The 17528-nt window shown below is 42.6% G+C and overlaps 1 protein-coding gene across 5 annotated transcripts in view; it reads right to left on the bottom strand.

Moving 5' to 3' along the window:
- satb2 (SATB homeobox 2) overlaps positions 1–11906 on the bottom strand; it is a 92358-nt gene extending 80452 nt beyond the window's left edge. For 3 of the 5 annotated variants that reach the window (XM_033618094.2, XM_033618095.2, XM_033618096.2), the window contains exon 1: positions 1653–2331. The gene's annotated coding sequence lies outside the window, so the exon portion shown is untranslated. Of the gene's footprint in view, positions 1–1652; positions 2332–3046; positions 3150–11792 lie in introns of those variants that run through there. The other 2 variants (XM_078174732.1, XM_078174733.1) reach the window with 2 other exon arrangements.
- Between the last annotated feature and the right edge of the window lie 5622 nt (positions 11907–17528).

Genomic DNA, 17528 nt, shown 5'->3' with positions numbered 1-17528 from the left:
ATTATAATTACTGAAAATGATTCTCTAATAAATATTAATCCGGATTCTGCAGCCACACTTTACCTGCTCAGGTGACAACAGGAGCATGTGTGTGAGCGCAGTCTGTCGGTTCACACGCGTTTTAATTAGATGAGAAAAAGCCCAAACGCTGTTTGGATTCCTGCTGGTTTTGGAAAAGAAGACTCAGCCTGTTTTTTTCTGTTAAAGGTCAGAGAGGACGAGGAGCTGGAAGTAGCTGCTGTCAGAGAGGAGGCAGAAATAAATACAAGAATCATTTCATTTCTCTGCAGCCTCGCATGTGACATCTTAAAACCTTTTACTGCACATTCAGAATTAATTCTAAAACCTACTTAAGGATGTGGGTTTGATTTCTTCATGTTTGGTGCAGGGCAGAGTATTGCTGCTGACAGGACGGTCTGCAGGAGGACTGGTTCTCATTTGGACGCATTTGGCTTCAGTTTCTGGTGATTACGCAGAGCGGACTGGAGGCCTAAACTCCTCCACAGTCCCTGACCAGACCTGGGCTTTCTGATCTCTCCGTGTCTGTGCATCTCTGCTCGGAGGCGCAGTGTCTCCTGTCCCAGGTGCTGCAGAGGTTAAAGGCCCTTGTAGCAGCCGAGAACACTCGGAGCGTGTTCGACACCTCTCTGTTCCCTCGGTATGTTTTATTCATCGTACTGTCCCGGCTACCGGTGGAGGTGCAGTGTTTAAAAAAACTGGTGCTGTTATTTAAACTGTGCACGTGTTAAACAGTAACACCAGTGACACCTCTCACTGTGTGTGTCTCATTAATTATTTTTTAAAAGTTAAAAAGTCACAAAGTCCTGTTGTGGCGCATTTTAACGTGTTTCCGAAGATTTATAATAAACTTCTCTCTCTCTCACTCACACACTCTCTCTCTCTCTCTCTCTCTCTCTCTCTCTCACACACACACACACACACACACATATATAAAGTTTTGCTATAAATTATTCTGAAGCTCTGTGATTAATCAAACACTTCCTGCCAAGGCTCCAAAATAACTTTTCATTTTTATTTTAAAGGCGCAAAGCATCATCTTAAATATTAAATTCACAATATTCACACACTAGTTAATAACTTATACGTGATTTTACTCACGTATCTACATTTTGTGCATATTTAAAATACTAAATGCAACTAATATTTCGTAAAAACAATACCAATACATAAAGAAACCCATTTTACTTCAGTGCCAAGAGGCTGAAATTGTTCATGCATGTGCAAATTTAATAAGCAGATATGATTTAATTTGTATAAACTTTAAGAAAATTAACGCATACTTATAATTATTGAAAAAAGAGTGGCTTATTTTGAAAATAACTAATTATAATAGCTTAATATTTAAATGCATGGGCGTTAAATATTAATAGATTAATAATAAACAAAAAAATTAGCAGCCTAATAATTGTAATCACAATAATAATAATAATAATAATAATATATAAGTTAGTTGTATTAACTGGAGGGACGGTGCCAACTCAAAGTAAAAGTTTTAGTGAGATCAGCTGGATCAATTTATTATTTATAATTTATTTTCACTTTATTATAATTTACAGGCACTTTAAATGGTGGTGTCTTCAGTACTGTGTCTCTGAGAGTGTGTGTGTGTGTGTGTGTGTGTCTCTACTCACTGCTTACGGCGTGTCTGTAGCGCTGTTGGCCGCTGAGGAGGCTCTGTCCATTGATCAGGAGTATTGAATCCAGGGCTGGGCTGTGGGTCGGCTCCTGGATACACGGCGGGTCACGCTGCTCAGTCTGGACTCGTCGGACACCGGACCGGATCCACACAGGAGAGAAAAGTTAGTGGGCAGGGAGGTTTGGAGAGGGGGCGAGGACAGCGCGCAGAGCAGCGGAGTGCGTGGAGATCTGGACGGAGGATGCTCGTCTGTGGGAAGTGGAAGCGAACAGAGAGACAGAGGGAGAGACTTTGTGAGCACCGGTGGGTCTGTCCTGGAGCCGTGAGCCGGAGCGCGCGCACAAACTTGATATTTTAAAATAATGTCTTAAGTCCTCCTTTTTTACGCTTTTATCCGCCTGTTTTAGCTCAAAACGCGTCTCTGTGGCACAAATCTGCCCTCCTCTGAACTCATGGCTTCATCCTCGGAGAAAGCGCAGAAATAACGCGACGCAGCGGGAAACAGGAGCAACACAACCCGGGACACAGAGCGCACAACACGGACCTGACCGAGCAGCAAACACCGGCGCGTGAGGTACAGTAAAAGCGGGATTTCTCGGCGCAAAGGACCGGGTCCTAATCAGAGTGTCACTTTCAATCGTCCCTGTGCCAACGGGCGCACTGACTGATAGAGGGAGGAGAGAAGGGAGGAGAGACAAAGAGAGCAAGGGAAGGGAGGGAGGCGTCAAAAAAAATAATGTGACCCATGGAAGCATTTTGTGGGCCGGATCTCTCTTATAGGACGCTTAACATGATATAGAAGAGTCCAGCAGAACTTTATTCTGTTCATAAACAAGCCTTTTAGGTGATTGTAAACAGACCCATCAGGAGGGGGCACCCACAGGAGGGGGCACCCACAGGGATCCTTGACTAAACCCTTCCTTCAGATGCTTAAATAAAGTCTGTTTTGACTTTATGTTGTCTCCACTCAACATAAACAGTTGCGTAATAATCCTCTAAATCATATCTGACTGAGATCTTCCTCCCCGGGGCCATAACATGGAGCAGGCTATCACACAGACCTTGACATCAGAGCGCTCTGCTGTTACTTTTCCACCAGGAGAAGATTTCTGCCTCACGCAGCAGGAACTTATCAGCTTCCCTCTAATACTTTCACACATGTCGGTATCATCCCGGAGATAATCCGCCCGAGGTGAAGTCCACGCGCTGATACATGTTAATAAGTAGCCTAATAATAAGTCTCCTCTTTATCTCTCGTTATTAGACGCGCTCAGTGCAGCCGCAGTGTCTCTGTTAATGATAAACCCGTGCGTGGGATGAGAGGTCACGACCCTCCAAATATATGAACAACGGAAACTTCTGTCAATATTCAGAGTTAAAGGGACTCACAGACACTGCGGATGGTCAGTGAACTCCTCTTGCTTCACGTGAGACAGAGACAGTGAACACAACAGCTGCAGGAGCGCGCACCAGGTCATCACTGTGTTGTTGCGCACAGGCGCATTGTCTGTGGCGCACGGTTCACTCTGTGTGTGTGTGTGTGCTCAGTGTTTTACTGAATGTAGAGCTGCTAGTTAAAGAGATAATACTGACAAATACTTAGACCCCGCTCCATATCAGGTTTTCACTACACCTTTATGGCGGCACAACGAGTTCACGATAACGATATTATCGCAATATTGAGAGAAAATTCGCCTTTAACTTTGATTGTTATGGATTCTGTTTCTCTTTTTGGCACATGACTTACACCAAAAATACAAGAGTAAGTTGGTGGAGAAAGTGTCTGTCACCGTAACCAAACAAAAGTGTATAGAAATTACAGTAATTCCTCTAAGTGGACAGTGAAGGCAGCCAGATGGCGCTTGGCAGAGAGAGACAAAGAGAGACAAAGCCAGAATGAAACTGATTTAAAAGGTGCTGGATTATTTACACATTTATTATTATCATATGTCCACGACTATCAGAATATTAGGGAGTATATTAGGGGTGGGGGAATAAATCAACACAGTATAGTATCACGATACCTTTGTGTGGCAATATCGTATCGTCACACAGATTTTTTAAATTCTATAAATTACTAATATTATAAATACCAATTTAACTTTATGGGAGCCTTCTAGAATAATACAATCAGTTGCTTTTTCAGTCCACTAGATGCATTTTGCTGCTGCAAAAAAAATGTCTGAAGTCAGATTGAACAGACTGAAAACAGACTGAAAACTTTATCTTATTGGATTAAACAGATGTTGACAAAGTTTTCATTTGAGGGCGTAATTTACGGTTTAAAAAAAGTAAATAAATCGCAATATATTTTATTGCAATACTCAGCATATAGATTTAAAATCGCGATAATATTGTATCGTGACTCAAGTATTGTGATAATATCGTATCGTGGATTCTCTGGTGATTCCCACCTCTACGATATATCATTTTGAAATATCTCAGTTATCGTCAATACCGGTAGGCTATATCGCTACGGCCCTACTGGTCATATTCAGTCAGTGTCATATATATGGGCGATATGCAGGAAATCAAATCGCACGATATTTTTTACCTCAGCTTTGACAATTTCACAAAATACTCACACAGTGAGATTTCTGATAAATGAATCATCAGTAATGTCGATATAATGACTATGCGACAGATAATGGAACAGCGAGAACAGTCTGTTAAATTTGGAAAATGACATCATTTTACTGTAATGCAGGAAAGACTCCACATAATATAACAATAACCCAAAGACAAATCTGGTCTCATGTCACGGTATCTATTAAATATCAATATACTGCACAGCCCATATAGACACTGTGTGTCATAGGGCTGGACGATACGGAGATATCAAATATCACAATATTGTTTTAAACCAAACATCTCAATATTGTGACGATACTGTAGCTTTGACTATTGGTGCTTTCATGAAATATTTACACACTGAGATTTCTGACAAATAATCACCAGTAATGTGGATTTAATGACTTAGTAGGTAAAGACAAATAATAGAACAACAGTCTCAGACAATCATATTTTACTGCGACGCATTTTTTGACGCCCCATGGGATTTAGTGGGATATACTGGCAGAAATATAATATATAATTATGTAACTGTATAACCTGAAAGTAGGGTGTGTTTTTGAAATCAGGTCCTTGTCCTCAGAGCTCGCCATGTTGCAAAAATTACATAAATTTACAGTAATGAAGCCGTTCAAACCAGGAAAAGACGACATGTTCAATATCAGGATATCAAAATCTAATCTCATATCCTGATATTGACATAATATCAATGTACTGCCCTGCTGTCAGGTGTGTGTTTGGATACAGAAAAACTCATTTCATAGATCAGTACCTTTAATAATTACCCATTAATGCTTTAATAAATATACAAACATATATACACACAATTTTATGAGGCTCCCAGCGGCCCTACGACCCAGCTGCCCTCAAGTCTGACTGAAGGTTTCACCTTGACCCTGTGACCTGTCAGATGTCGCTGTCTGATAAGGAAGTTGCAGAAGGTCAAATTACACTAAAGATATGGAAAGTTTTCTGAATGCAAAATAACTGACAAAATTAAAAACGTGTTTATAGAACTGTGGGGAAACTGCCGATGTAATGAGGTCACTCCTATTGTCTTCTTTTTGTGAGAATTCATTTGCATCATTATTTGTTTGAATCCATAAAGAGTTGCTCTACGCTGGAGGCCGGTGGTCAGACATGTAAACTTATTTTAACAGGAGTTCAGACCACATGTGAGTTTTTCAGAGTATTAACTCAGCAGTAAATATTTTACTTTAACTCTGTTTGTGATTTCCTCTCCTTCTCCCTGCTCAGATGTGCACGCGCTGTCTCCACGGCCTCACGGTAAGCTGCAACAAGGGAGTCTTTCATGCACATTTTAACGAGAGCATGCGCGACCGAGTTGAGCAACACGACCGAAGCCACAGGTTTGCAACATCTGCAACACTGTGACTGTGCGTAAAGCGCTGCTGGCTGCACGGAGCCTTGTGTTGGCACCAGAGGAGCCGCGGCGGGCACCAGTGAGGAGGGGGCGGGTGGACCCACTGCCTGCTCCGGCCCGGGGGCCTCTGGGTGCTCAGATCGTGGATGGGGAGCCAGAGGGGGTCCCACTAAAAGAGCGTTACGCGTGTGTGCGTCGCCAGTCGTGCGCGTAGCTTTCCAGGAAAGAGACTCGAGGCTGAACGGGCCTGAAATTTTGGATTTTGGTCCTGATCAGCAGGTAGAAGACGAGAATTTTGGACACCCTGAGATTTGAAAATCAGCACCAACCTCTCCAACTCCTGACAAACAGCTGCTGAGTCTTAATGAAAACCTGATTTGGAGACAGAAGCGCTGCGCTGTCTGAGACTCTTCTTTACATCACCAACACTGCACCAAAGCGTAAAAACAGTCTCTATAAAGCATCTGTAACTCACCTCTGTAACGCAGCCTGGTTATCAGACACCTGGCAGCTCAGCTCTGACGCCAAGTGAGAATTAAGTGGCAGCAGCCGGTGGCGCAGAGCCAGTCCGCTCCTCGCTGCTCATTCGTCAATAATATTAAATATGATAATGACGGTGATGATGATGTCGACGCGCGCAAGTGAGGCTGCTGGCTACAGCGTGGGTCTGCTGCAGGCCTGGCCCTGATGTGACAAACTGAACCTGTGTGAGAGTCATAAATAAATATGAAATGCTCATTAAACTATTTCTATAAACATAAAAATGAGCAGATTGTGATTTTACCTCTCCAGGCCGCGCGGCGACATTTACGAGTCTCTGCTGAATTCTTGCAGTTATTTTTAATTTCATCGTAAAGCGCTCATTAGAGGTTGAAAATAAGAGTGTTAAAATCCATTTAAAGCTTTATTTCTCACCATAAACCCAAAGTGTCTGCGGTTTTTGGATAAGGCGATATTAAGCTCCAAAGTGCTGCTTTTGGCGGAGCGGAGGACGCGTCATGTGACCTGTGGCATTTGTAGTTTATTTAGACAATTATCTTCAGATTAATGGCGCCGTTGGAGACCTGGGTCACAGGAATATTTCGTTTTGTTGTTGCTTTACAAGATCATTTAATGGAGTTAATTCTAAATTAATTTCTGTGGATTCAACGCAAATATATTTTGGGTTAAATATTTAATCACTGCGGGTTTAATGACTGAATCAAAGCTGCAGATTGAAGCAAAATATCTCACAACTAAAATATCACAGAAAATAATTAGACAGACATTTTTTCCGTCTGTGTTTAAATATTTAAAACTCTTCTCCAAGCCTCATTTTTTCAACTTAAATTTCCCTCCTGCAGCAGGAGCGTGTGTGTGTGTGTGTGTGTATTTATTCAAAGAAATGTTCTGTTAACTAACTGCATCATGTGCATCTCATCTCATCTCATCATGCAGAGACATCGGGCTGCAGCAGGCGCTGTGAATTATTGAAGCCCGGCAGGGAATCGTTTGCCTGCAGAGCTCCTCCGCTGCATCACTTTACACACTCCGTCCCTTTATCTATTTTCCATTTCTTGGGGAAAGAGGGAATCTAGGAACGAGACCAAACAAGCGTAAAAAGCTCCACAATGAAGAATGAAATATTGATCCCTGAAATAACCCCGATGGAGGACAAATTCAGAGGACCGGTGTGAATAATTGATGCGATCCTGCGCTCCCACAGCTTGTGTTAAACATGATAGTGATTGGAGAGTCATGTGGGCCACTTACACTTATTGAGAACATATTTAGAGCGCAGGTAAGTGTGTGTGTGTCTGAGTGTGTGTGAAGCATGGCCTGGAGGGGGCTCAGTGCTGTGGCCGATCACCCCTCCTGCCTGAGCACCAGCCTCCCCAAACTGAAAAAAGCAAAGAATAACAGGCTTTTATTTATTTCACATCCTCGGAGCGGAGCGATTTATAGAAAGTGACCCTGTGATTTGAAGCAGAGCTCAACTCCGGCACAAAACTCATTTAAAATTCAAGAAGTCAGCAGAATAATTTAGAGAAGAATGCATCTGGCTTGGATCAGGCAAAATGACACATTAATAAATAACCACAGTTGAGTTTACATTATGGAAGTATAAAGATGAAATCAGGCACTTTTACGCGCATTTTACGCACCTTTTATTCACGAATCTACTTCTATCTTTATGAGCTTTCAACAGACAACACAGAAACAAATGTGCTTTTAGGAACTGTTTGGTTTCGTCTGATACGAGCACATCTTCCCCTCAGCTTTAGTGGCACGCGCCCGCCTGTACTCGCCATCGAGGACGCGGTTTTGTTTGGTGTGCATGATTTTTCAGATGCCTGTTGTCACCTCCTGAGTGTTTGCCTGAGAAAAGAAGAAGCATCATTTGTGCAAACAGCGCGGCTGTGTGGTGGAGAGGAAAAGACAGAAACAACAAAAATACCAGGGCACCAAAACCTCTGAATCTAAGTCTAAAAAGTGTCAGATAAAATTATGATCCTGCGTCTTTGTTTGTCTTTAATTTAACGGAGCGAGAATATTTTCAGCTCCTCTGTTGGCGCCATGTTCCCAAACACTGCTGCTAATTATTTCTAATGAAAAAATTACTTTATGTCAATCAGATGAAGAGCTGTCCACTACACGAGGACACGCATGCGTGTCAGGAGATTGTGACAAACCAGCCTGCTCCAAACTGTCTTATTACACACTGACACACATGTTAGGAAGTCTTTTAATCATTTTAACTCACTTTAATTAGTGTGTTTATTTGTAAGAAGGCCGGAATATCTGCAGAGGGTTGCCATCAGAGCGGTGGACTGACGGACGGAGCTCTGAGCTGATGATTAATCAAACATTTCTTAATTAATTTCACAGTTTTTCAGTGTTTGCGAAGATTTAACGCAACGAAAAACCTAATTACACTCACTGAACTCTCTTCGATGTTTTGTTTTTTTCAGAGAAATGAACCTTTCCCATATCGCCAGTTCACTCCAAGGAGTGCGTCATTTATTTATGTGAATGCTGGTGATGTGTCGGACCGCTGGTAATGATGATGATGATGGTGGTGATGATGAGTGAGACAGTGTGTTAAAACAAAAGGCCTTCAAGGCCGAAATTCAGGGCCAAAATATTGACAGAATCAAAGCTCACCTGGGGACGGAGACTCAGGTGTGAAGGAAATAATGGAAAAAATAAATAATGAATGAAACATTATAATAATGTGTCCTTGTGTTATTGAATTAAGAGTAATAATATAATTAAACATGATAAAATCCGACTGAATTAGCAACATGTTTATAACAGCTACCAATAACAATAATAATAATAATAATAATTTGAAATTAAATAGACAATTCTCATTTCTTTATTTTACCCTCATAATTATTATTTTATTATTATTATCGCATTTTTTTATGAGTGAAGCAAACGCTGTTTTTATATATAAATATATTCTTGTATTTCCCAGTGTTCCGCTAAATTACCGGCTCGTGCTGGACACAATCAGCGTTAATTGAAAACGAAAGTAACGAACGGGTAACGAACAACAGGCGCGCGACACTAAACAGACAATTAGACAAGAAGCTGAGAGAAAATAAATACATATTTCTGCATATTTCTGCTATTTCACATTTTTTCTTACCGTTTGCGTGATTACAGTGAATCATGAAGTTTAAAGGTTGTGAACTTATTTTATTTCTACTCGTTAATAAATAGATTTAAAGTTTCATTTGATTTTATTATTATTTTCTGAGCGGTAATAAATGATTGCTGTGTGATACTGTGTCTCTGTACAGCTCTTAAATCGCTCCGGTTGGCTGAGGAGGAACTGAAGGGCCACAGCGCTCCAAATGGCTTGTTTTTAAAGGATGTATCTCGTTTCCGTCGAGGATTAATTTGTCTTTTGCGCCACTTTCAAAGCTTTTTCCCCAAATTGCTTCCATACAGAGGTCACGGCTCACAGTCCATTATTGCGCCTTCACACCATTTCTCACTCCGCAGCCTCCAAAGCTGCAGACACTGGAGCCTAATATCTGATTTAATCTCAAGCTTTAGCCCTCTTAAACCACATTTAACGAAAAAACAATAATAGCAATAATTATTAAGTCAATTATCTTGTTAATAAGTGTTAACAGTAACAAATAAATACACTTAATTAACATTAATGTAATCATAGTAATTGATTAATAGTAGAGGCTGTCATTTTAATACTCTAAAGAAAGAAAATCAATAATCTGATAGACTTCTAATTGAAATATTTCAATATTATATTAAATATTTAATCTATCAAGCAAATAAAATTGTGTGAGGGCAAATTCTGACCTGAAATTTTCAAAATATTGCATTGCGAGTGTAATAGTTTAAACTAATGGCTTTTTAAATATTAAATTATTTACTACACATCAGTTACAAGCCATTACTAATACATTAATAATAAGGTTGAGGATCTGGATCAAAATCTATTTATTAACTTAAATTATTAAGCATTTATCAATTGTTTATGAACATTTCCAACTGTGTTTTTACCACTTAGATGAGAGAAACATTGGCCAAAGAGATTTTTTCACAACCCCAAACTTGCTTTTATTCTTATAACTGATCATTTTTTAACCATTAATAAAGCCAAATTATATCTTATAAAGACTTTATGAAAGGTGTCATATTATAAAGTGGTGATTAACTCAAGATTATTGAGTGTAACGGCTGGTTTAAGATGAATTTATTTTCCTTTCTGATGCACAAATGTCACATAAATGGAGCCAGCAGCACCTGACGGCCTCAGAAACCAAACTGCAGACATTTTTATTTTCCAAGCAGATTTGCGTCTATCAGAGGCAGCGGCTCTAATGTCCTTATGCCTATCTGAGCTCCTCAGCGTCTGGGCCTTTGGAGCTGTGATACGCACCGCAGAGGATTGTTTTCCTTTCAGTAAAAGCCGTGGCCCTCGCTGGCGGGCCCCCGCAGCCAATAAGTTCTTACCTGAAATCAAATCCGCCTGCTTAACGAGGAGGGAGTCGAGTTTGGAGGGAGCGAGGCGGTTGTGAGCGTCAGCACTCTGCACTATGTCATTGGGCACAAGTATTTGACAGTTGGAATTATCTGTAAATACTTCATTAAACTGTGTATGAGTTCCCCTCTTGTGCCTCATGGTCCACTTCTGGTAAGATTTACAAATGATAACATAAACACTTTGAAAAAGAAATTCAATTCTCATTTGAAAAGAATGGCACAGGGAGGAGGAGGAGGAGGAGGAGAGGAGGAGGTGGGGGGTTTGATTGGGGCCCACGAGCAACAAAACAGCGGAGGTCTCTGTAATGAGGTTTGGAAAGTGTGTTCAGTGTTCAGAGGTTTGCTTGACCTGCCAGAGGGATTGTCTTCCACACGGACAGCGTGCCAAGAGCCGAGCCGTCCAGACATTCACTAGCAGCTACCTCTGCTCTATTAAATCTGTTATAAAGCTGACTTTCTCAAAGTGCATCAGACAAACGGTGTCAGCTCATCAACAAGGTGAAGCTAATTCATCCTGCAGCTTGGCCCCTAATATCCAGCCTCCATGAAGCAGAATCAAACTCCCTCTGCGCCAGTCCACTGTTTATACCGTGGCATTTTTTCCTTGACGGATACTCGCTTCTCCCCCTAAAAATACAGCGTCTAAATTAAGCGCCGCAGCGGGCAAACAGACAGGACAGCCTTCAGACCGGTGCACACAAAGCGTGCCAGTAGAATAAAATGCTCTCTGGCTCTCACATCATTGAGGCTACACTCACACTCACACTGACACACACAGCGTAAAGTCACTCCAGATTCAACTCTGTTCCACCTCTGCTGGTCACTCTGCTCCACAGGCTGACACAATCACCCCGGCACACACATGCACTCGCCATGACAGGCTGTCTGTCCTAATAACACAGGCGGCCAGCCTCTTATACCTGAGAGCCTCACGTCAAGAACAGGCTGATGTTTGGAGGAAACGGAAACTGATACGCTTTAAAAGTGTCGGCGCTGGAGGAGGGAGGAGGGCTGGAAAAAGTGAGGGTACTAAAGAGGAGAGAATGAAACAAAGGAGGGAAGAGGTTTTATATTTGGTCACAGGTGGAGCTGCAGATGCTGAAGCAAGATTGAGTCTGAGGACCCGGAGAAGACGGGTGCACGCCCACAAACACGTACACACACTCACACAGGTCCTACCGTGCAGCACGCTGCTCCCCTGAGCCTTCTGGAAACGTGTCATCTACAGTCAGCGTCACAAATTCCCCCAAACGAACCCTGTCTACAACTACGACTACGACCGCTGCGGGACACAGACGAGCAAACGGCCTTGTGGGTAAACAAGGGTGCTGGGTGGTGGATGGTTTCACTTTGCAGGTCCCCCTGGAGTGGGCGGGGCCAATGCATTCAAAGTAAATGTCAATCATTTACTGTCAGACACCAATGAGGAAGCTTTTGTCTCCCAAAGTAACTCCCTTTGATTTCTCTGAAGGGAGTCAATGATTGAAAACATGAGGGACACCCATACTGGCCTGTTGGGTATTTAGTGCGTCTGAGAATGCGTGTGTGCGTGTGTGTGTGTTGGCCGGTTCCTGAGTGGCTGTCAGAGCGATAATGATCTGGTCGGCTGTGCAGAGGGTGCAGGGTCAGAGGTGACCTCACTGCTGTGATCTTGTGTTTGTTATTGCTTTGCTGCCCTTGGACGGGTTAACATAGCACACACTGCATCAGCTGGTCTGTGCACTTCCTCTGACTCACACACACACACACACACACACACACACACACATAGACACACACAGACAGCGCTCAGTCAGCGGGCCTGTGTGAGGCGTCTGAGGGTCACTTCCACATGTGTTGATGGGCCCTGAGTGAACTAATCTAAACTGGTGAAATGTTATCCCGCTGCAGGGCAGACAGGAGCCCAAATGGCCCCATGGCTGCTGCTCGCTTTATCCCCTAATGTGCAGAGAACAACCGTGGAAGGATCTAGACGTGCACGTACTGACGGCTCGAGGCTTCAGAGGGAGAAAGAATTGGTTTCATGGATTAATTTGTGATTTTCTGTGATATTACATGTGAGGTTCCTTTTTCAAAATCATGTCAACTCACTCTGCAGACTTTCCTAAAACACAAGCCTCACACAGCAGTAATCCCTCTCAATCATCTCTTACAATGCACTCTCAGTGTGTGGTGGTGTGTTTATCTTGCGTGGCATTTGTGGCCGTGTACCTCCGCAGCGCTCAGGTGAGGTCGGAGTTTTGCATAAAAAGGTAGCCACCAGGTGCCAGACTGTGCGCAGCAGGCGCCCACGAGACATGCTAAAAATAATGCAAATATACTGAGGCAATACGCCAACGAGAGTGAATCTGGGGTTGGCTTTTACTTTCACTTTTGCTGTAGCTGACGTTAGTACACATTTAAGCTTGTGTTTTCTGCATAAAATGGTCAATGGGACACAGAATGGCTCCCACTGCCTTTACATTCCCCCTTACCGTCATCCATTCATTTTCCATAACCGCTTATCCTGTTGGGGGTCACGGGGGGTGGAGCCTATCCCAGCTGACACTGGGTGAGAGGCAGGGTTCACCCTGGACAGGTCACCAGACTATCACAGGGCTGACACATAGAGACAGACAACCATTCACACTCACATTCACACCTACGGACAATTTAGAGTCACCAATTAACCTGCATGTCTTTGGACTGTGGGAGGAAGCTGGAGCACCTGGAGGAAACCCACGCTGACACGGGAAGAACACGCAAACTCTGGGTTCGAATCAGGAACCCTCTTGCTGTGAGGTGACAATGCTAACCACTGCATCACCATTTTGTTTAGTGAAAATGACATGCAAAAATTAGCCACCATCTCCACTTAAATCACAGCTCTTATTGTAACTGCAATATCTGTCAGAATAGATGCAATACAATTTTTGTTTTAAGATTTTTTAGGTGGGTTTTTGCATATCGTGCCGCTCTCTAAATGATTAGAGTGGTGGAAAATACACTTACATCAATACAGCACAGTATCACGATATTTTGCGTGGCAGTATTGTGTCGACACATGGATGCCAATTATCTTTCTTACTATATAAATTATTAATATTGCAAACACAAATTAAACATTGGGACTTTATTATTGTCTCATCTGAAGACATTAGGGCTAGGAATGGGCGACATGGCCCTAAAATAATATCACAATATATCAGGGTATTTTCTTGATGATATGACAAATTAGTAAAACGTTTTTTTAAAAAAAATATTATTAATTTAAGAACATAGAGTTGCAACAAAACAAGTGATAAAATTTTACAGTTTGCTTCAAATATTCAGTAGAAACAAAACTGATCTCTCATTTCTTCAGTTTGTGAACAACAACAGTAACTCAGAGTGAGATTCAGACTCTGTTACAATATTAATAGTTCAACTAAATAAATCTACCACTAATTACATTTCAAAAAATGTCCCCTGTGATCTATATATATATATATATATATATATATATATACATGTATAAAAATCAACAGGTGATTTCCTTCTCTTTCTTTATGCTCTGCCATTTCTCCTCCAATCATCAGGCTGTAACCTGTGACAGGCTGTTATGACACCACAACTATCACATATATGGAGTTTTTTCACGTAGGTTTACATCACCAAAAGGTTTGTGACAAAATTACTTGATGACACGGTGAGAGAGGAGAGGGAGAGACGCTGTGCTGCTGCCAGAGGAGCCGCTGAATGAGTTCCCTCTGAGCGCTAAGAGAAGTAAAACAGTCAGGACGCCATAGTTTCTTCCACACTACTGAAGCTGCTCCTCTTTTTGGAACCACCAAGGAGTCCCTGATAATTTCACTTTCAGCCATGTTTGTTGTTGCCATAGGAAACAGTATGACGTCAATATGTCAACAAGTCGAAATATTGCGAATATCACCATATGAATTTTTCATATGATATTATGGTATTATTGTGAGTGATATGATATGGCACACCCCTATTGTGCAGCCCTCTATCGATACAAGGATGCCAGTTATCTATTTTTAATTATATAAATCATTAATATTGCAAACACAGACTTTATTGTCGTCTCATTTGAAGACGTTGGGACTTTATTTTTGTGTTACTGCAGCATTTCACACAGGCTCATTACATGTGACAGACTGATGCTGCAGACAAAAGGACATTCTTATCTTGGAATATGAAGCAGGGAAAATTCATAGACTTAGAAAACAGGCAAATCACAAGGCTTCAGATTTGTTGCATTAAAATGTTTTATAGTATTCCACACTTGTGACCACTAAAAATCGTCTTTGTATGAGGACAGAACTACTTCCTGTTCAAAGACGACTATCAGTTTTTTATACTCATCAGGTCCTTCTGATCACAAATAACTTGGAAAGATTAAACATGCATACCAGACAAAAGCTGGGGTCTCAGGAGGTTAGAGCACACAGTCACAGATCTCATGTGACCTGACGTATTTAATCGACGGGCTTCAGCCTGCAGATACTCATGCGGTGTAGCCTCCATACAAATATAATCGCAGCCACATAAGAGAGTGGCGCTGACTGTGTCTGTGCCAGCAGAGGTATGCTAATGGAGTCAGAGGATAGTTCTGTGTGCGTCACAGGTCTCCTCTGAGTATGGTGGTCGGATGCCCACCCACCTCCTTCATTTTCATACTTCAAACACTCAACAAAGCCCCACTAATACAGAACATACTGGGGGGGTGGAGGGCCGGAGCGCCGGACATGTAAGACAGAGGAGAGTGACAGGAAAGAAAGAAGAAAAGACTTAATCAGCCATTATTTATAGTCCGCCGAGGTTTTAAATCAACATGCTCAGGACCCGAGGCCGGGCCTTATGGCTTTATAACTGCTGTTCAAATAATCACGGCACAGATACCAGATATGGATCGCTCCACCTCAGCTCCTGCCGCTCTCTCCTCCATCTCAGGCTCAAGATTCACGACACATTTTACTAATAAATCTCAGCATTTCATTATATTTCTGAGGCACCTGTTTGCTTCCATCTGCACTCGTCTGTGCTGCTTTTACGTTTGACAGAATCACTCAGGATGGGTGATAGTAGACGTGTGTGTGTGTGTGTGTGTGTGTGTGTGTGGGAGTTTACATGCATCTTTGTGCAATTGTGTGCACACATGCATATGCAGATACTCGCCTGCCTGCCTGTGTGTGTGTGTGTGTGTGAAAGCTGTGAAATGAAAACAAATGGGAATCCTAAGCGAGGTGAACATGACGGATGGAGCTGCTCAGAGGGAACAGAAGCATTAGTGTATATGGAGAGTGGTCTGGTTTGGCACATGGGGTGTGTGTGTGTGTGTGTGGGGGTGGGGGGGGTGGGGGGTGTAATAGAGGAACGGGAATGACAGCGCAGATGAGCGGAATGGTGGGATGGAGTCAGTGAAGGTCTGACATTGCCAGAACCTGCCATGTGTCATTGATTAACTGGGTAGAGTTGCAATGATTTAGTTGACAAAGCATCACATTAGTGCTGTGGATCCAAGTGTGTGTGCGTGTGTGTGCATGTGTGTGTGCAGATTAATGATCCAGTGAAAAGCCAGATACTTGTTGACATAAACTGAGTTGCCAAAGTGATATCATGACATTGTTTTATTTCTCACAGTGCTATTTTCCTTTTATTACCGAGACATTATTGAGTGTGACTGCAACGCTCTGCTGGAACGGGCACTCGCAAAATGATTCATGCAGCAACAGTAAATATTAAAACTAAAAAGGAAAAAAACAGGACAGCAGTTGTTTGGCCATTGTTGAGAAAATTGTGGTAATTATAAAAGCAGTCCGATTCATTTCAGTGCATTCGTGCTACAAATGAAAACCCGAAGCTCTCCGACCTTCGAGCAAATCTCTTGGTTTAGTTTTAGTGTCAGGAATACAAACACAAAAATGCTCCACTTTCCGACCAACAGACATGCCTTCTTGAAATTACACAATGGGGGCTGGCGCTGGTTTCATGGACCTTAAAGTTCATGGAGCTTACTCAATTCATGAGAGAGCGTAAAACCACTCGGATCAGGAAACAAAAAGGTGAAAAGCATCAACAGCGTGGATTTAAGCTGGCAGCAGAGCTCACAGTGCCTCTGGATCAAATACGCTGCTTCAGCTAAAAACTGTAAACAGCGTGAAACTATATCTACGACTACTACAGTGTGTCTGAAGAAAAGTGTGTGTGAGAGGTGAAACGGCCAGGTAGACTAGACAAGAGGAGTGGATAAGTGAGGGACGGGAGCAACCGACACTTTTCTTAAACCGAAGCTGGACCTGTTTTATCTCAGCGTGGAGGAGAGACAGAGGGAGTGAGGTCTTTGCAGGGACAAGGCCAGGCGCGGCGTTGTGTGGCTGGTGGGGGAGGGGGAGGAGGTGGGGGTGGGGGGGTAAGATGAGGTTGCTGTAGGTCTGGGGCTCTGTCTGTTTGTCTGCGAGCTGTGGAGGGCCTGCTCCTGGGGCTAACTGATTAGGCAATAATTTGAGGGGGGTGTCTTGAGGGAGCAGCCCCCTTCTTTGCCCACCGCCACCACCCATGGGAGGCTGGAGTAGGTGCAACAGGACCCGAGACATATCGACACACACACACACACACACACACACATACACATGCATGCTTATGAAATGATGGATAAGCAGACGTGGGGATTGAGAACAGGAAGTGATGATTTAAACAGAGCACCAGAGACGCCAGCAACAGAGCTACTCCCCTCCTCCTCCTCTCTCACAGTGAAACTATACGCACGCTGGAGGAGCAGGTAAGCTTTGAATTATGTTTCATGTTCACGTCGCCAGCGCAGATCATTTCGTTTAAAGCAGCTGTAATCAGTATTTCACTGGATCAGTGGTGGAATGAACGGCACGACTACATGTATGTGAAAAGTATGAACCTACAGAGAATTATCTCCTCAGC

Source organism: Epinephelus lanceolatus, chromosome 14, assembly GCF_041903045.1.
Source record: "Epinephelus lanceolatus isolate andai-2023 chromosome 14, ASM4190304v1, whole genome shotgun sequence".
Classification (NCBI taxonomy): domain Eukaryota; kingdom Metazoa; phylum Chordata; class Actinopteri; order Perciformes; family Serranidae; genus Epinephelus; species Epinephelus lanceolatus.
Note: the sequence above shows the minus strand (reverse complement) of the source record. Positions and strands in the feature narration are given on the sequence as shown.